This window comes from Labeo rohita, unplaced genomic scaffold, assembly GCF_022985175.1.
Source record: "Labeo rohita strain BAU-BD-2019 unplaced genomic scaffold, IGBB_LRoh.1.0 scaffold_770, whole genome shotgun sequence".
In the NCBI taxonomy this organism is placed as follows: Eukaryota; Metazoa; Chordata; class Actinopteri; order Cypriniformes; family Cyprinidae; genus Labeo; species Labeo rohita.
The window spans coordinates 14,038-35,006 of NW_026129712.1; the positions used below are offsets into that span (position 1 = coordinate 14,038).

The window sequence follows — 20,969 nt, forward strand, 5'->3', positions numbered from 1 at the left end:
CATGTATTAAAGGTGACATTAAAATAGGACTTCTTAGAAAGAACAACTCACTAACTTTGTTTGTTTAGGTTAGACTTACTCTGCAAGCTTGCAAAAAAAATAAGTGTGTCAGATTTCGCTCCCCCTGTGATGTAGAAAGGGGATCTTATTATAATATTACCACCCCATAATCTGCATGACGCTGAGCAACAAGGCAGTTTCGTTACTGAATGATTCACTGTTTCTGAATAAATAATTTGCAGTGGTGGGCAGTAACAAAGTAGTTGTACTTAGTTACTGTACTTAAGTACATTTTTCAAGTATCTGTACTTTACATTTACATTTACATTTACATTTATTCATTTAGCAGACTCGTTTATCCAAAGTGACTTACAGGTGGGGAATACATCAAGTGATTTGTCCTAAAGAGGCAAAATGACCTACGAAGTGCTCAAATTACCATATAACAGGCATTGTTCAAATAAGTACAAGCTAGAAAGGGAAAAGAGTAGAATTTTTTTTTTAAGTCAAGTAGTGTCGAAAGAGATGGGTTTTCAGCAGTCGCTTGAAAGTTGTTAGGGAGTTGGCATTCCGGATAGCAGTGGGAAGATCATTCCACCAGCCAGGAACGGTGTAAGAGAATGTTTTGGAAAGTGATTTTGTGCCTCTTTGTGATGGTACAATGAGGCGTCGCTCACTGGGGATCTCAGAGTTCTGGAGGGAGTGTAGATTGGTAGCAGTGAGTGGAGGTAGGCGGGTGCCGAGCCTGTGGTTGTTCTATATGCAAGCATCAGTGTCTTGAATTTGATGCGAGCTGCAATTGGGAGCCAGTGCAGGGTGATAAAGAGAGGTGTGACATGGGCCCTTTTGGGCTCGTTGAAGACCAGTCGAGCTGCTGCATTCTGAATCATTTGTAGAGGTTTGATTGTGCATGAAGGAAGACCGACTAGAAGAGCATTGCAGTAGTCCAGCCTGGAGATGACCAGGGCCTGGACAAGAAGTTGTGTGGCCTGCTCTGTTAGAAAGGGCCTGATTTTTCTAATGTTGTGTAATGCAAACCTGCAAGATCGAGCAGTTTTAGCAATGTGGTCTTTGAAAGTCAGCTGGTCATCAAAGATAACACTAAGATTTCTGGCAGAACTTGATGGGGTAATTGTTAAAGTACCTAAATTGATGGTGAAATCATGCTGTAGAGTCGGAGTGGCAGGGAAAATAAGGAGCTCAGTCTTTGCCAGGTTGAGCTGTAGATGATGTTCTTTCATCCACTCCGAGATGTCCGCCAAGCAGCCTGAGATCCGTGCAGCTACTGTTGGATCATCTGGTTGAAATGAAAGATAGAGCTGTGTGTCATCAGCATAACAGTGGTAAGAGAAGCCATGTGTCTGTATGATGGGCCCCAGTGATGTAGTGTATATGGAGAAGAGGAGGGGTCCAAGAACTGATCCCTGAGGAACCCCAGTGGCCAGATGATGTGCTTTGGATACCTCCCCGCCCCAGGCCACCCTGAAAGACCTACCTGTGATATAGGACTCAAACCAGCGAAGTGGAATCCCTGTGATACCCAGTGATGAGAGGGTGGACAAGAGGATCTGATGATTCACTGTGTCAAAAGCAGCAGAAAGATCCAGCAAAATGAGTACTGATGATCTGGAATCAGCTTTTGCAATCCGCAAGGCTTCAGTGACTGACAGTAGTGCAGTTTCAGTTGAGTGGCCACTCCTGAACCCTGACTGGTTAGCATCCAATGAACTGTTCTGCACGAGAAATGGTGATACCTGGTTAAAAACGACTCGTTCAAGTGTTTTTACTATGAATGGAAGGAGAGAGATCTGTCTATAGTTATCTATAAGTGAAGTGTTTAATGTAGGTTTTTTGAGCAGTGGGGTTACCCGAGCCTGCTTGAATGCAGTGGGGAAAGTGCCTGTGAGGAGAGATGTGTTGATGATGTGTGTAAGTGCTGGTAAGAGTGTAGGAGAGATTGCTTGGAGAAGGTGAGAGGGGATAGGGTCTAGTGGGCATGTTGTAGGATGGCTGGAGAAGAGAAGTTTGGATACTTCTGCCTCAGAGAGGGGACAGAAGGAGAAGAGTGGGGTGTTAGCTGTGGATGTTGTCTGTATTAGTTCCTGTATGTGTGGAGCCGAGAACTGGCTGCTGATAGTTGTAGTTTTGTCAGTAAAGAATGTGGCGAAATTGTCGGCTGTTATAGAAGTGGTGGGAGGTGGTGTGGGAGGGCAGAGGAGTGAATTGAATGTTTTGAAGAAGTAACGTGTGTCTGGAGCATTGTTGATCTTGTTGTGGAAGTATGAGGATTTGGCAGTATGGACCTGAGCAGAGAAGGATGAAAGCAAAGACTGATACATACTCAAGTCAGATGGATCTTTAGATTTGCACCATTTTCCATTTTTTCATGAACATCGGATAACCAGGGGTTAGGAGGGGTGGCCCGTGCTGGCCTGGAAGAGAGAGGACATATATCGTGAGGTTAAAGTAGAGCATAAGGTGTCAGTAGCTGCATTAACCTCTAGAGATGAGAAAAGGGTTGTAGAGGGAAGAGAGGAGAACACTACAGAGGAAAGATGGGTGGGTGAAAGGGAGCGTAGGTTTCGTCTGAAAGTAACAGGTAGAGGGGTTGGAGGTGTACTGGTAGTAAGATGTAAGTTGCATGTAATGAAGAAATGGTCAGAGATGTGTAGGGGTTTAACCAAACTGTTGTCTGTAACGCAATTGCGTATGTAAATTAGGTCTAGGTGGTTGCCCGATTTGTGAGTGCTTGTAGTAGCAAGGCGTTTGAAATCAAATGAAGCTAGGAGTGAGTGAAAGTCAGCAGCATAAGGCTTGTCCAGATGAATGTTAAAATCACCAAAGACTAGAAGTGGACTGCCATCCTCTTGGAATGAGGATAGCTGTCCATCCAGCTCATCTGGGAAGGTGCCCAGTTGACCAGGAGGGCGGTAAATGACCACAACGTGGAATTTAATTGGAGCTGTTACTGTGATCGCATGAGATTCGAAAGAGTTAAAGTTGCATAGCAGAGAGTGGTTAAAGAATTTCCATTTATTAGAAATGAGTATTCCAGTACCCCCACCCCTCTCAGTGTGACGAGGGGTGTGAGAGAAAGAGAAGTTATTGGACAGAGCAGCAGGGGTTGCTGAGTCTTCTGGACGAATCCAGGTCTCAGTCAAGCCCAGGATACAAAGTGTTGAATGTGTGGAAAAAGCGGAAATGAGATCTGCTTTGTTAACAGCTGACTGGCAATTCCAGAGGCCGACAGTAAAGGAGAAAGTTTCAGTGGAGGAAGTGACAATAGGGTGAAGGTTAGTGAGACTGTGTTAACGTCTGCATGTGATGTTAGAGCATTGTGTGGAGATAACCAGAATGTACTGAAAACACATGATAGAGGTGGAAAGAGAGGGCAAGCAGTGAGTGTATGAAAGGAAAGTAAGAGGAGTAATATTGGTTAAACTATCAAACCTGTGTCAAGAGTGGATTAACTGACTGTCAACAGTGTTACACTAGTATTATTGCTGCAAATTTTAACAAGACAAATTAACCACTTATGTTAAACTTATGTTTTGTTTATAAAAATTTATTACTAATATGCTCAGTAGTTCTAGGTGTCCATGTTGAGTACAGGCCCAAAACACTAAAAATGTCAACTAAGTTACCTGTCAACTGTGTTACCCAGTAAATGTAACATGGATAGTAACAAACATAGATGGTATTCTGTACACATATTCCTACAGATCACCTTTATTTATACAGCACTTTAAACAACAGATTGTTTCAAAGCAGCTATGTAAGGTCATGTTTATTTTTGGGAAACAGAAAAACTGCTGGATGATATCTGTCAGCGTAGACTTCCTCCTACTCCCTGGTGCTTCAGTTTTCGTTTGGTGTGCACTGTGGTAGTGTATCGGTGCATAATGTAAATCAGTGTCTGTAAATGCTGGAATACACTACAAAATCTAAACAGAGTGTAAAACACCAGGCATTATACACTTGCAGAATTTTAAGTTTTACAGAGGAAATACTGGGCATCATACACTAAACGACCGAAGATCACACACATACCAGTCTTTCCAATCACAAAAAAAACAACTTTAAAAAAAAAGTTCACTTCAAGCAGAATCACAGAATCTGTATGTTCATGTCCCAGATAGCACACGTATGTCTGCAAGATGTCTGCTAAAGATGCTGTGTACAAACATCTGACAGATGTCATAAACTGCAAGCTCTTATTTCCAGTGTTTTTTTTTTTTTTTTTGTTAATATTTCAGCTAACAGTTTTTTTGTACATTCAGTTTAACAACATTAAGTTGCAGAAACTCAGGACACTGTTCCAAATCCTGCTGTTCCACAGAGCGCCACTCCATAAAAATCACATTATATTAGTCCCAAATAATTGTGTCACGGAACAGAAGGAGACAACAAGGTAACTATCAGGTAAGTGAAGGTTTCTTTATTTAACAGGTTAACTGGAAACAGAGGGGCAGAAAAAAACAGGTGAGCAGGTAAGTCTCAGGTAAGATCAGCCAACTTTAGCTTGCTTGCTAACTGGAAAAGGAACATAAATGATAATAAAAACTACTTTAATACACCAATACTACAATCACAGTTTAATGACTGTCTCATAGATTTTACACTTTTACCTGTTCTTTTCGTTAGTGGAGTTTGTGCTTCATTTACCTGAATATTAAACATATTATAATAATCTGATCAATACTAGAAAGGATGTAAAAGATTCCCGATTGATTTAAATATGATACTTGACTTTTATTCATAATTCCTGATACATGCATTAACTTTAGTACATGTTCAGTGTATTTGATGTTCTATGATATTTGTTCAATAACAGATATACAGTATATCTAGCTGAAGGAATCTAAATGAAGTGGAGACCAAGAGCATCAATTTTTATGTAATGCAATAACACTTTCCAGACTTCACATCAACACCAAAGGTTGACCCAGATCATTACACTGGATGGATAATGTTGTTTTTGTTCCAACCCACAGAGTCTGTTGTTATTTTTATTTGGCCACAGTTTTGCAGTAACAATTTTATCATTGTCATCAAATGCAAATTCTTTTTTTTTCCCATTTGCATAATCAACAACTGTAAATATATGGCTAAAAGTCACCTGGAGAAAACCACAAACCATACAGACTTTATTCAAGCCTCAGAAAGACAAATTTTGTGAAAGATGCATAATAATACACAATCTTTCACGTTAACAATATGAGACCCTGGACCACAAAACTAGTCTTAAACAGTACAGGTATATTTGTAGCAATAGACAAAAATATTGCAATACTGACCCTTATGATTGGTTTCAGGGTCACATATGTCAGAGTCCACCAGCTTCTGTTATCAAACGTGACACAAGACCAGTCACCTCAGCACACTACATTTCCCAGAATCCTCCCTGACTCACACCTGCTCAGCCTGCACAATCACCTCTACCTGTGTTCATTCTTCTGTTGATTATGCATCAGCTGGAGTGTTTTTTTATAATCCACGGGAGTCTCTTTATTTATACACAAACTACTGAAATGTGCAATAATGTACATATAGGGAGAGTTGATCTGTTCTGACTGCTATTTATAAGATCATAAGGTTTGCAACTGTCAAACGAGACGATCAGAGATTTCTGCATTATGGACTATGTATTTTTTTATTAATTTTATTTTGTAACATTATTTAACTATCTGCACAATTCAGTATAATTTAATTATGGTAGGTTTGCATTTATTAAAAGATCTGTTTGCATTTTCCTGTTTGATTTTTTTAATATTTAGGCTGTTTTGTACAAAACTGTTCTGTTTTATATGTTACATAGCATAAATCATTTTCTGTCTCTAAGCAGCACATACAGTTGGCATATGTTTTAGTGAATTTTTTGCATTTATTAAATTGATCATAACTATTCATTAGTTTTATCCTTTTACAGTCCGTGATTTCATTTAAAAAGTTTTTTGTTGCAAAGTTAACTATGTGTAAAATATTAAAATATGCTGTGAAATGTTGATGGAACAAACTGATGTATGAGAAACTGATATTAATGATGAACCGCCTGTGTCTCACAAGATAAATGAATTTCAATTAAAAAAAGAAAGACTTCAATGTAATACAAACATTTCGAGAAATAAGTAATTTGTACATTTATATAATTGGTAAGGGAAAGATGACATTGTGATACACATCATAAGTTTAACTTTAATTTTGTAAACAGCAGTGAGTAACTTGTTAGTGTATTTCATTCATTCACCGACACAAACATACGTCAGTTTCAAATTCCACTGGCTCAGTTATCACATATAGTATAATAATAATAGCAGTGTAGACCTTATTTGCATTTTAAGTGATATTATAAATCCTGTAAACATATATAGAAGTTAATATTTAGATTTCTCCAGCTCTCTACATGGGCGTTTAGCAAAACAGGAAACATCTACACACACACTCCCTAGACTGGAAATCTAAGACGGCAGAGATATGCAACTAGACGAGCTGTGTATAGAAATTTCTTCCTTCCTGTAATTTTGATGTTCGTTGGTGTTTTGCTGTTCAGAGTGTTAGTACATGACCCGAAAGTAAGTTTTCTTCTTTTCTCTATATTTTCAACCATGTTTTAAGTGTATTATTTGACTTTGTACGTTTGTATGGACAAGCACAGACATGTAATGATACATGTGTGATCTCATGAGAGGATGTTAAATTATGATGTGCTAAATTATGCTTGATTATGCAAACACCAAGTTACATATTACTGTTTACATTGCAACCGATCGGTAATTTGTCAACTTTGATGCTACATACAAATTAACCAGTATTATTGCCCTTTAATTATGTTATATGGTAAATTACCTTGTCTGTTAAGTTAGTAATATCTGTTACTACTAAGTCATTTTGTGTGACTAGACCAATAGTTACATAATCTTCAATTGCTCATCCTCTGCATATTTAGAGCTTTAACTGTTATTTAGAGATGATACTGAATGTTAGTATTCTTGACTAGTAAGTGACTGACTCATTCGTGAATATGTGCCTATTTATTTTATACTAATGTTATGTTTTGTTATTTTAGGCTAACATTCAATACATTTTGGGAAAAAGCTCCAGTCTCCTCATTTTTGGTGTCCTGACCGATACCTCAGCAGTGTTTACTGATATATAGTTAGAGCCAGAGTCTAGCAGTGTCATTTCCTCTCCAACATCTGGGACTGACACTTGACTTCCAACACTGAAAGCGCATTCACAAACTTGTAAAGCAACTTCTAAGTTCAGCAGCCTTTCCTGAGAATGAAACTTTCATTTTAACTGACTGAATAACAAAGCGGATGAGAGTTCAGATTTTCTTTCTTCTCATTCTCACATCTCTTCTCTTCCTCTTTCTCTTCCTCTTTTCAGAGCTGCTGCTCAACACGACAGTTCAGAGGAAGAAAAAGACAGATGTACAAACAGTGAGGTGAGAGCTTCATCTTTCTCCAGTTGTTTTTTAGGTATGTGTGTTGTCTTATGATGTGTCATTGGTCACTTTGTGCTTCTGAGACTAATGCTGTGCTGAAGTCATTTTGATGATTTCATTCAAATCTCTTTATATCATGATCAAGTGTGTCTTTGTAAATCACAGAAAGCTGCATATTCTGATATTGTTTTTACTGTGTTTATTAGTGTCTGTGATTCTCAAACAGTCTTTCTTATCATGTGCTCTTTACTCTTTGAGAGAGAAACTATCACTCAACAGCTTTGTGGCATCTGCAGACAGTTTTGATCTAATACTGTGTCTTTATGATGAACTCAGACTCATTCAATAAAAAGCAAGAGCAGCATTTCTACTTCATTAACATGGTTTTACTTGATGTTACTGTAATTGTTAAACATAATGGAGTTACAGAAATGCAAATAACTCAGAAATTTAGGAAACTTACTTTGTAAAAAAGAAAGTGTTTACAAATATAGTTTGTTCACTTTTGAATGTTGATCTGTGAGATTGGAAAGTATAATTGCTTTGTATCATAATAATGATTTAAAATGGTTAAAACTGATTGTGCTGAAAGACAGACATAAAGACATAAAGCGAACATCAGAAACATAAAGCAGCTGTAAACAGAGTTTCAGCACAGAGTCAAACTGGTCTCAGTTGTTTTCCTGAAAAGGTCCTGGTTTAACTGTTTCTAAAGACAAACTTATTTCTGTAGTGGTTTAATTATTACAGCAGATCATTTCTCTTCCCCTACAAATAAATAGAAATGTCAAAAGCAGTAATAAAATATTCATGGATCATTTGACTGCTAGAAATGATCTCAAACACAGGAACACAAAGCAGAGCTTATGATTATCCTGAGTCCAGTGTTGTCACCATACTGGACCTTCAGTACTATAACTTAAAAATATATATATTCAGTACCATTTCCAATACCATGGGGGAAAAATCCCTACAGTATTAAATGCATAAAATCCAAACTCCAAACAAGAGGTTTTTGTACATATTTATGTTGTTTGTACAAGTGAAATGTTTGTAAAGATCAGTCTGGTGCACTTTTCAATGTCTCAGTCCACACTACATTCACTGCGGTTAGTTCAACGGGAATTAATTATACATTTTGATTGAATCACTGTTTTATAGCTGATCACTGAATCTACCAGCAATTCATTGAACAGGTTGTACAACATCAGCTCTGCCATTGACATTAATATACAAAGTATAGTAAAACACTATTTATTAGCATGGTAACAAGATTGGCAGTTTAAGACATGAACTTTTAAACACAAAACACACAATACTTCTATTTTTAATATAAATAAGATTTAGGACAAATCTAAGAACTATTCTAACATAGAAACATGTGCTCACACATTCACTCAAGTTGAAAGACAGAAAGTGAGAAAAGAAAGAGTTTAAGAGAGAGAAAATGTGAAATCCCAAGTACATAGCGATATATGCAATTGCCTGAACCAACATCAGTCATTTAATTCACCCTCACATTGAGTTCCTTAATGAGGCTGTTAAACTTTATATTAAATGCACAAGTTCAGCTAGAATCTGAAAGGTTTACTTGTGTTGTCTGTGTTTATTGAGATTTCATTTTGTGTGGCATCGTCTGCTGAAAGGAGGATTCCTAAGTTGTTGACTCGCTGGAGGTCTAGTAGTCGACTGGAGTGACGTCTTGGTTGTTAACTTATGTGTGTGGAGTTGTGGGCTGGTTGAAGTTTTGAGGTGGACACAGTCGAGGTCGGACTCAGAGGCTTTGCGTCAAAACTTAAATGAGAATACAAAACTCTCAACGAAAAGAAAAACAACCTAAAGAAAGAAAGAAAGAAGAAAAGTGTGATGAGATTAGACGGGTTTTCTGCTCATGGTGTTAGAGGAGCAGCAGGCCAGGAAGTCCAACAAGCAAAATGCAGGGCAAAAATTTGTTGGTGTCCTGAGTCTTTAAACTGAGCTGTTGGACACATCCCAAATGGTGTCTTGACCAATTAGACATTGTCTTTGCTCGTGGTGTTGCCATGTTTCTCCTCCCAGTACATACTTTTATAGTCACATGGTCTGAATTTTCGCAGTCTTGCGAAATATAATTTAATCATGATTTCTATAACAGATTATAATACGTCTTACAAAGAATTGATTGATAGAAATGTTTTAAGGAGAGATTTTCAAACACACACTAAACATGAGTATAAACCTAATTAAAATATGTGGGTTACATTCATGATATGGACAGATAATCATTTCTAAGTCTTTTTAGCATCATTTTGGTGCATCTACATATGTAAAATACAGTCTTTGTCATTCTGTGAATATGAGGACGTGTTCTGTGAGGAACAAAAGGTCAAAAGCTCTCTGACTGAGGTGGGGGAAGTCAATCCGAGGAAGTATTTAACTAGTAGTGATCCTCATAGCTTATTTGTGATTGTCATGATGTGTTGTCTCTTTGACCATTAATGTTGGTTACTTGCCCCAAATTTGACAATCCCCTTCCTGAGTTGGAATTATCAATAAATGTCAATAAGTGTTGCTTTGTTTTAATGCTGCTAGTTAGTTAGACTCACTTCAGACTTGTGGTGTCAGGATATCTGATTTACAGTCCTCCATGTTGTTGGGCCTCCTTGTGGAATTGAGCTCTTTGTTTCAACACTGTTCTCATCTAATCTTAAATTGTCTGATTTGCTCTGATATCCTACAATATGCACTCAACTGCAATCATGTGTCTTGCAGTCAAATGGTATAGACCTTTAAGGTTGTTACATTACTGTACATATTCTACACAAAGAATGTTCTTATGGTCTTCCGGTTAGCAGCAAAATGGAGTAGACGTGTTTGTCTCTCTTCCCCGTTCAGTTTAGTTTATTTCTTCAACTACCCCACCAATCTTTTCTGACAAACTATAAAAAATAAGTAGATGACTTTTGAATAACAGTGTCTGTCTAAAATGGCAAGTAAAGCGGCAAAAACATCTAAGAAAGAAGCTGCCATGAGAGCTGAGGCGCCCGCTTTCATCGCTACCAGCTAAAAGATAGTCATTCGCGAGGCACATAAAAAGCGAGGCGAACTACAGTATCAAGGGAAACCAGTCGCCATCTACGAAGATTACAGCCCTGATGTAATGGAACAGCAGGCTCAGTATCGTGAAGTATCACCGAAATGTACAAACAGGAATTTAAACTGGCTCTTTTGTATTCAGCGAGGCTTTGTATAATGACCAAAGAAGGGATCAACAAGTGGTTTATGTCGTGGAGGAGGGTAAGCAGTATCTGGATTCTCAGCATGGAGGTTCTCCATAATCTGATGTGCCTGACATTTGTGTCATTGGAATCGTAATGCAGGAACAGAGGTGGGTAGAGTACCCAAAATCTGTACTCAAGTAAAAGTAAAAGTACTTATGAAAATATTTACTCAAGTAAGAGTAAAAGTAACAATCCCAATAGTTACTTGAGTAAGAGTAAAAAAGTATCCGATGGAAAAACTACTCAAGTAGCTAGTTACTAGTTACTTCTGATCTGATTGATATGAAGCGAAAACCTTGAATTTCAAACTATTTGGAAAGCTTCCACACACCTCTCCTTGACAGTCTCTTTGTTTTGTTTATATAAAACATAGGCTGAAGTAAAGTAGCCTGTATCAGTCCTGTGATGGGCACATTAGTGTACGAATTTGTGTATAACGTCACAGTATGCACTTCAATTTATTTAGATTTTTGGAAAATGGATATGAAAACATGCAGACGTTTAGAATGAACATTTTTTACGAACGTATGTTGTTTGTAAGGTCCACAAGATATTTATCATTGCTTGCACAAGCGCGCATATGAGGAAAAACATTCGGACAGTGTGTGAAATATGGTACTATAAGGTAAGTAAAAGTAAAAGTACCTATCTTTAAATATACTCTAAAAGTACTAGTTACCCCAAAAATTTACTCAAGTAAATGTAACGAAGTAAATGTAATTCGTTACTACCCACCTCTGTGCAGGAAGCAGCACAACCATATGCTGAATAGACACCTATCGTAGTGGAACTATGTGTAAATTGGGATCTGTATTGATTTAATACAGATTATCTGATCTACAATGCACTTACCTGCTGTTTTGTTTAGCAGGTGTTTTTCTGCATCCGTTCGGTTTTAATAGTCTCTAATGTCTTTGAATAGCCTTCAAAATTGTATAGACCTAGTCGTTGCATAACAACACCTGATTTGTGACTGAAGAACAAGCTTCTTTCGATGGGCTGTTAAAAATACATTTATGTATATTATTGTGCGTTATTATTGTGCATTTACAAACAATCCTAGCTGTTTTAGCATGTATATATGGCCACAGTTGGGACAATGATACATTTTTTGCTCATTTTTTCTGTACTCTCTAATCTTGGTAGTCACCACATAGTTATGGGGGGGAGATTTTAATTTGGTTCAAAATACAATATTGGACAGATCTTCTTCAAAACAGTCCACGTTATCCAACTCTGCCAGACTTTTAGAGTCTTATTCTAAACAGATTGGCCTGTCAGATCCCTGGAGATCAAAGTTTCTGACTAGCAAAGTCTTGTCTTTTTTTCACACGTTATATATAATATAGGCATTTTCTTTCAGGGCGGCTCCCAACAACCATGTCTGAGGTATCCATTTCATTGTTACTAAAGAAAGACAAAGATCCACTGCTCTGTAGTAGTTACAGGCCAATTTCTATATTAAATGTGGATTTTAAAATTCTATCCAAGATCCTTGCCTTTCGCCTTCAGCAAGTGTTGCCTACTGTTATTTCCCCTGACCAGACAGGTTTTATGACTGGTAGACATTCTTTTTATAATACACAAAGACTTTTTAATACTCTTTTACTTTTTAATCTTTCTGACAATGCTAAGGTTATATTGTCCCTCGATACTGAGAAGGTATTCAATAGGGTTGACTGGGAGTATTTGTTTTTCATTTTGGTAAATTTGGTTTCAGCTCAAATTTTATAACTTCGATTTGATTATTATACTCCTCCCCTGTTGCATCTTTGCACACCAGTGCAACACATTCTAAAACCTTTCCCCTGCGCCGAGGTACACGCCAAGGTTGCCCCCTTTTGCCTCTGTTATATGCATTGGCTATAGAGCCATTGGCCATTTTGCTGCGAAGTGAGGAAAAGTTTGAAGGCATTACTCGGTTTGGAACCTCTTATAAATTGTCCCTCTATGCAGATGACCTTCTTTTATATATAACTAACCTAGTGTCATCATTACTGCCTATCCTCCAAATTTTTCTTCTGTTTGGCAAATTTTCTGGTTTCAAATTAAATCTTCAAAAGAGCGAACTGTTCACAATCAATGCAGCAGCTGAAATGCTTTCTAAATATCCTTTTCCCTTTAAGCTGGCTCACGAAGGATTCAGATATTTAGGTGTTTTTATCACCAAATCAATTACAGGTATTTTCAGGCAAAATTTTAATTCTCTTCTTTTTTTTTTGTGGAGTGGCAAATATGCACAAATAAGAAGAAAGTTTCTTGAACTACCAAGAAGTCAAAAGGGTGCCTCGCCTTACCAAACTTTCTGGGCCTGTAATATTAGCAAGCTGTCATATTGGACTTCAGAACATCAGTTCCTGAGTATAGGAGCCATTTTGGTTGTAATTTTCTTTCACGCCACTGGAGGGTGTATAGTGTATTTACGCTCTCAAGTTAACTCACAGTTGGTGTGTGCTGAAGAAGGTCAAACTAACTTTTTGACTGTGATGGACTTGGACTAATCGTTCTTTAATTTTGCTGTTTACTTTTTGTTTGATCAAAGAAAGGGACAATAAATGGATTGGAATATCCAACAACTTTATTTTCAAAAATATGGATATTGTATTTTGTCTTCGATAAGTTCAAGAAACTATGCGTCAAAACCAATGATCCCGCAGTGCGCACCTACAATATCCTATCTGGGCCCAAATAGAATTGTCATCCTCAAAATGTTCCCTGCATTCAGTGATTTGCTCTCAGCTTTTTATAAAGAGTAAAAATGTCCCAGACAGTTTAGTGCTGACCAGTACTCTTAAAATATGGGTGAATTTTAGAAAGCATTTTGGAATAATCAGTCTGTCAACTCTTGCTCCTACAGTAAACAATTTATCTTTTCTACCATCATGTTCTGGTTCAGTTTTTCGTGACTGTTCTTCTTGGTCTCTTAGGGTGTTTTCACACCTGCCTCATTTAGTTCAGTTGATTCGCACTAGAGTTCGTTTTCCCTCTTGGTGCGGTTCGTTTGGGCAGGTGTGAATGTAGCAGTCACAATCGAGTGCGCACCAAAAGCAGACCAAAGAAGCGTACCGAGACCTCCTTGAAGAGGTGGTCTCGGTACGCATTCAAACAAACACTGGAGCGGTTCGGTTGTAGTGAGAAAGCATTCCGATCCAATGGACCAACGAACCAGGCTTAATCACACTGTATAATGGGTAATTACAGTTCCATGAACAGCAGTAGCTTTGTTGTTTTGCTAAGGGGCGTTCACATATCGCGTCTTTTGCGTGCTCAAGTTCGGTATTTCAAATGTAGACGCGCAGCAGCCGCGTTCATAACGGAAGCGACGCGGTCACAACGCGCAGACGGTGAGCCATGCTCGTTTTTTTTCGGGAGCGTCTGCACCGCATCGAGATGAAAACATTTCAATTCAATTCAATTCAATTCAAATTTATTTGTATAGCGCTTTTCACGATACATATCGTTGCAAAGCAGCTTTACACCAAATTGACATTTTTACAATATATGTAGTAGTAGCTTGATGTACATATGGTAGAGATGTGTGGTAATAGATCAATTAATGACATAATCAAACAGACAAAGAACACTATAAATTTGTAGCAGAATTTGGTAGTGCTGTATGTTTTCAGGGTTGGCATCAGGGTTGGCATCATCTGAAGTCCTCTGAGGGGTTGGCATCATCTTTTCATAAGTGTTCTGGATCCACACTGGAGCTTGTGAATTCCTAGTTACCATGGGATGTCAATCCCATGGCAAAAACAGAGAACAAATAGGAACATAATTAGCATAGCTGCTGTTCAAACTAAGAAAAGGAAGGTTTGTTAAACCAGAGCTAAAAGATTAAAATGAACATTTGATCAGATATAGCTGCAGAAAAAGTTTATGAGATGCATTATTTGAATGCTTGGCTAAAAAGATGTGTCTTTAAACTAGATTTAAACAGAGAGAGTGTGTCTGAACCCCGAACGTTATCAGGAAGGCTGTTCCAGAGTTTGGGTGCCAAATGTGAAAAAGCTCTACCTCCTTTAGTGGACTTTGGTATCCTAGGTACTACCAACAGTCCAGAGTTTTGTGACCTTAGGGAGCGTGATGGATTGTAGCGTGGTAGAAGACTAGTTAGAATAAAAATAACAAAATAATAATAATCATACAAATAAAATGCAAATAATAATAAAAGTAGCAGTAATCCGGTGGTGGGCGGGTTGAGGTCGATGAAATCGTCCAATCAGAGGCCGTCAGCCCTAAAACCAACCGTCAATCTCAGCTGTCAATCATCGGTGTGAGCGGGAACACATTGGCTAGAACATTTCAGAATGCGGCAAGCGCACCGCGGGTCATGTGACAAGATTCAACCTATTAGCTCCATCCTTTCCAGTGACAACTTTGAAATCTCAGCAAAGATGGAAACAGCTTAACATTTTTACATAAATTTAGTAGCAGAGCTACAGCAAGTGATTTTAAGTGCTGGAAATCCCTTTGTCCTTTGATGAAACTTCCGCGTCTTCACTGAGAGTGCGGGTCATGGTTGCTTAGCAATGGCAGACGCCACGGGAGCGCATGATACAGAGTGCTTTGGAAAGGAGGAGAAATTGGCGCGCCTAGCGTTTTCCATGCGTTTTTAGGTGCGATATGTGAACAGCCCCTAATACCACTTGAACCTGTGTCTGTCTGCGCCATTCAAAATCAGAGCGCGCCTTTTCATTTTATAATGCCGTCTTATTGCTCTGTTTATAGTAGGTGTGTTTTAAAAATGTTTTCCTGACGAATCCTGGACTCCTGCTCAAAATTATAAATTAATATAACAATGCCTAAAAAACAACTTTGACCAATGAGAGGACCGTTTACTCGATTGTGGCTTGTAGTAACACATTTGGTCCGTTTAGAAAAATTTGCTGTGTGAAAGCGAACTGCACAATGGAATAAAAAGCAATATTGTAATAATTTTAACCCCTGTTTCGGAACAAAGCAATCGATCTACAGGTGTGAAAGCACCCTTAGTACAATCAAGGACTTGTATGATAAAGGTATATTCTTATAATTTTCAGAATTGTGAGAAAAGTTTAATCTTTCTAAAACCCAACCGCTTCTTTCAGATTAGACATTTTGTACAAAATCAGTTTCCTCATTTTCCTAATTTTCCTTCTGATTCAAAAATGGACGCATTTCTTTCTCTTAGCCCAGACAGAAGAGGGCAAATCTCCATCATTTATGAATTAATAGATTCTCTAAATTCTGACCTCTCTGAACCACTCAAGAAGACCTGGGAGCAAGAGCTGGGGATTACTATAAGTGTAATAAAGTGGGACTGTATGCTTGATTTACAGTAGTACACTGCTCCTCTATATGTGCCTGACACAGTTTGATGCAATGCGAGATTCTTCACAGAGCACACTACACTAATGCCAGCCTAGCCAAAATATACCCAGACAGAAGTAACACTTGCAGTAGGTGCCGACAGTCTCTAGCAAACCACACTCGCATGTTTTGGTCTTGTCCAAAGTTGTGGTCTAAAATATTTGATACCTTTTAAAAAACCTATACCATATCAGCCACTCCAAACCCTTTTACAGCTCTGTTTGGAACTCGTTTTAATTCATTCGCACAAAATATCAATTAAAAAAAAATAATTCTTATTAACAACTGTTTAAATATTGGTGATACCCCAGTGAAAAATACATATACTACAATGTATTTAAAATACATTTATGTCATGCTAAGTATACTACAAATATACAGTATTTACATCTTATGTACAAAATAAAAATACCCTGCAGTTGTACTTTTAGTATACTAAACTAGTATATTTAAAGTCTGCTAAATTGGAGCAACAAATTTTGTTAATTAGTGCACTTTAATTGTGCAGATGTAGTGCTGAAGTCCAACCAAAGATATATTTATGTTTGATTATGCTAAAGTGGAACTACTGCAGGTATACTTTAGGTACACTTTAAATAATGTCAGTCTTTAAATGCTAAATATTTAAAGATCATACAATCTCAGGGCTTGTCCAAATACCCACACTTGCAGTCTTTGTACTTAAGCACAAGTGTGTGTAGAACTCTTCATTACTGTGTCATTTAGGACACACTTGTAGTGTTGTAAATAGGCAAGTGTTTACAGTGCTTTTTCACTTTTGTCAGTACTTCGCATTTTAAAATAAACTTCTAAATATCTGTTTAGTAGACTCTAACAGATGACAGTTTAGTAATTTGCCCTGCTTCTAATTAAGTGTTAAAAAGCAGTTTCAAATGTTGTACAAAATAAACATACTCGTCTTTGCATCACTAAAATAAGCAACATTTTATGTTTTACCAAATTGTAATGTAATATCTAATTATTATTATAGTTTAGCGGGAAAGGTTTCTGCGACCGAGCGTCCAGTTATCAATAGTGTATATCCATCATTCAAAAGGAGAAACTGAAACAAGGATATATGAGATTAGGGATGTAACGGCATGAAAATTTCTTATCACAATTATAGTGACCAAAATTATCACGGTTATCAGTATTATCACAGTATTGTTAAAATGTACTAGAAATCAGCAGTATTTCTGCTTCATTAACACTTTTAATTTACTTTAGTTCACTGTACAGTAAGTGTTAAACAGCAGAGTTACAGAAATGCAGGTAACTCCCACATGTAGAAAATATAGAGCTTGATCACTTTTCAATTTAGATCCTGGCAAAGTAGGGCTGAATAACTTTATACCATAATAATGATTTATAATGAATTCACACATAAACTGTGCTTTCATGCATGTGCTGAAAACATCTGAATCCTAATCACAAATAAATAGAAATATCAGAAGCTTTAAGAACATATTCATGGATCATTTCTAGTCTTCCTTTCCATGTTTCACTATGTTGAGCTGTGTTGAGCTGCACAATGAAGAAAAAAACAAAAAAAAAAAAAAAAACAAGTTAAATGCTGCTAAACTGCAGTAGCTACATGTAGGTAAAGTACACTGGTGTACAGCTACAGTCTGCAGGTCAGTGCAGTATAATTATCTTACATTTCACAAACACACAAGAAAGAAAATATCTCTTTTCAGGTCAGGCTCCAGCTATATAAAAGTAGTTATGCTGAGCCTAGAGAAGCTATAAGCACTGCTATCAAACTAACTAGCGAATACTATCTGTGAATACTGCAAAAATTGTAATCACGACACAAAGTTCATTCAGTCTATGAAATCAGTCCGATTACACTTGGCAGGTGGTTTGGCATCATAAGGACGATCAGCTGTTCTTCTGTCTCCTTGTTTTTATCTACCATTCGTCCAAACACAACAAACACAACTCTGTAATTTGTCATACTATTTAATGAACATTTTCAATTGTCCCTAAACTGATAAATCCACTAGGAAAAATCTTAAACAGATGACTGACAGCTTAAACGATTAATTAGTGGACGTACTTGAATAACTCATTTTACTAAAAGCCAAATAGACTTAATATTTAGTGATAGACCTGAGCAAATTCTGAAGTCCTTTAAAATGTCAACTGGTCTGTCTAACCATAATATGATATTGGTGACTAGGAAATGAACTAAGAAGAGGTTTAGTTCATTTGCTAAGAAACGTGAATCCTTTGAAATACCAAGGAATAAGCAGGAGAATTTTAAAGATGCTATTTAACAGATAGAATGGGAATATCTAGAAAATATTATTACAGACCATACCAGCAAATTTAGTATGAAAGAAAAAAAAAAACATGGTCATTATACATAGTAGGTAAATGCTACTTCATAAAATACTGACATAAATAGATTTAGTGTCATCTACTGTATCGATTCTACACTTACAATATCAGACAGCACTGACACATTGTGTGTATCAGTTTGTATGCAGCATTTTGTACAACAAATTTTCAAAACAAAACTCTAGCAATTATTAAATATTTTGCAATAATTATAGTAAATTTGTTTAACTCAACTCTCTGATGATTCATGTCTCTGCAAAGAGCTTGATAATCCAAATAACATTTGATCACTTAGGTGCACATGTTAAGTGTGAAACAACTTAAAATATTGTTCTTGTCCTGCAGCTGTGAATCAGTGAGGGCTGATGGCGTCTGTTAAAGAGATGCTGATGGGCTCAATGAAGGAGCTGGTAGAAGCTGAACTGAAGGCGTTTAAATGGCACTTAATGAATCCATCTTATAAGCATATACCAAGGTCTGAATTGGAAAAGGCAGATATATTCGACACAGTGGATAAGATGATAGCATGTTTTGGACCAGAAGAAGCTGTGAAGGTAACGGTGGACATCCTGAGGAAGATGAACCAGAATGAACTGGCTAAACAGTTGGAGAACAAGCATAAGCAAGGTAACATTTAATTCACTGTGACTGTAATGTGATGAAGTATTTACATGTGTGATGGCTTGACTTTAGCCTCTTTTTTCTTTACTCTGCTGATGTTCTGTTTTAACATTTAATCTAAAAACTGTACTAGTTAAGTTGGCTTGGGAAAGCCAACTTACTGAAATTGTATTTAAACTTATTATTCTTCTTCTTATTATTTTTCTTAACGCAAATTTTTTGGACACCTACTCCTCCTAGACCGTTCAAGCTACATACTCCAAACTCGGGTCAGATCTTCATACTGTTCTGACTTAGTGTGCTATATCTTTTCAGACTGGTTTGAGTTACGGTTTTCTTAAAAATTAATATTAAAAATCATAAAAAGTCCCATAGACTTTCATTGACCAAAAGTCCATGTCTGTTTGAACTGTTTAATGTAAACTGCTAGAAGCCATTGATACTCAATTAAGCTTTAAGATATCTATGTTCTTTCTAACTAATAACTAATCTATCTATCTATCTATCTATCTATCTATCTTCAAACCTTATCTATCTATCTATCTATCTATCTATCTATCTATCTTCAAACCTTATCTATCTATCTATCTATCATCTAACCTTATCTATCTATCTATCTATCTATCATCTAAACTTATCTATCTATCTATCTATCTATCTATCTATCTATCTATCTATCATCTAACCTTATCTATCTATCTATCTATCTATCTATCTATCTATCATCTAACCTTATCTATCATTCTATCTATCTATCTATCTATCATCTAAACTTATCTATCTATCTATCTATCTATCTATCTATCTATATATCTATCTATCTATCATCTAACCTTATCTATCTATCTATCTATCTATCTATCTATCATCTAACCTATCTATCTAGAAACATGCTAGCGACATGCTAATCATGTTAGAAACATGCTAGCGACATGCTAGTAATGCTAAAAAACATGTTAGCGACATGCTAATCATGCTAGAAACATGCTAGCGACATGCTAGTCATGTTAGAAACATGCTAGCGACATGCTAATCACGTTAGAAAAATGCTAGCAACTTTGCTAATCATGTTAGAAACATGCTAGCAACTTTGCTAATCATGCTAGCACCATGCTAGTGACATGCTAATCATGCTAGAAACATGCTAGCGACATGCTAGTCATGTTAGAAACATGCTAACGACATGCTAATCACGTTAGAAACATGCTAGCGACATGCTAGTCATGCTAGAAACATGCTAGCAACTTTGCTAATCATGCTAGCACCATGCTAGTGACATGCTAATCATGCTAGAAACATGCTAGCGACATGCTAGTCATGTTAGAAACATGCTAACGACATGCTAATCATGTTAGAAACATGCTAGCGACATGCTAGTCATGCTAGAAACATGCTAGCAACTTTGCTAATCATGCTAGAAACATGCTAGTGACATGCTAATCATGCTAGAAACATGCTAACGACATGCTAGTCATGCTAGAAACATGCTAGCGACATGCTAATCATGTTAGAAACATGCTAGCGACATGCTAGTCATGCTAAAAAACATGCTAGCGACATGTTAATCATGCTAGAAAGAAACATGCTAATAACATGCTAGAACATGCTAATCATGCTAATCATGCAAAAACATGCTAGTGACATGCTAATCATGCTAGAAACATGCTAGCGACATGCTAATCATGTTAGAAAACATGCTAGTCATGTTAGAAACATGCTAGACATGACATGCTAATCATGCTAGAAACATGCTAGCAACTTTGCTAATCATGCTAGAAACATGCTAGTGACATGCTAATCATGCTAGAAACATGCTAGCGACATGCTAATCATGCTAGAAACATGCTAGCGACATGCTAATCATGTTAGAAACATGCTAGCGACATGCTAATCATGCTAAAAACATGTTAGCGACATGCTAATCATGCTAGAAACATGCTAGCGAC

General features: G+C 37.1%; 1 pseudogene; it reads right to left on the reverse strand.

Annotated features, from left to right (window-relative positions):
* Positions 1 to 1,562: 1,562 nt before the first annotated feature.
* LOC127161910 (uncharacterized) lies at positions 1,563 to 5,471 on the reverse strand (annotated as a pseudogene).
* Positions 5,472 to 20,969: the final 15,498 nt, after the last annotated feature.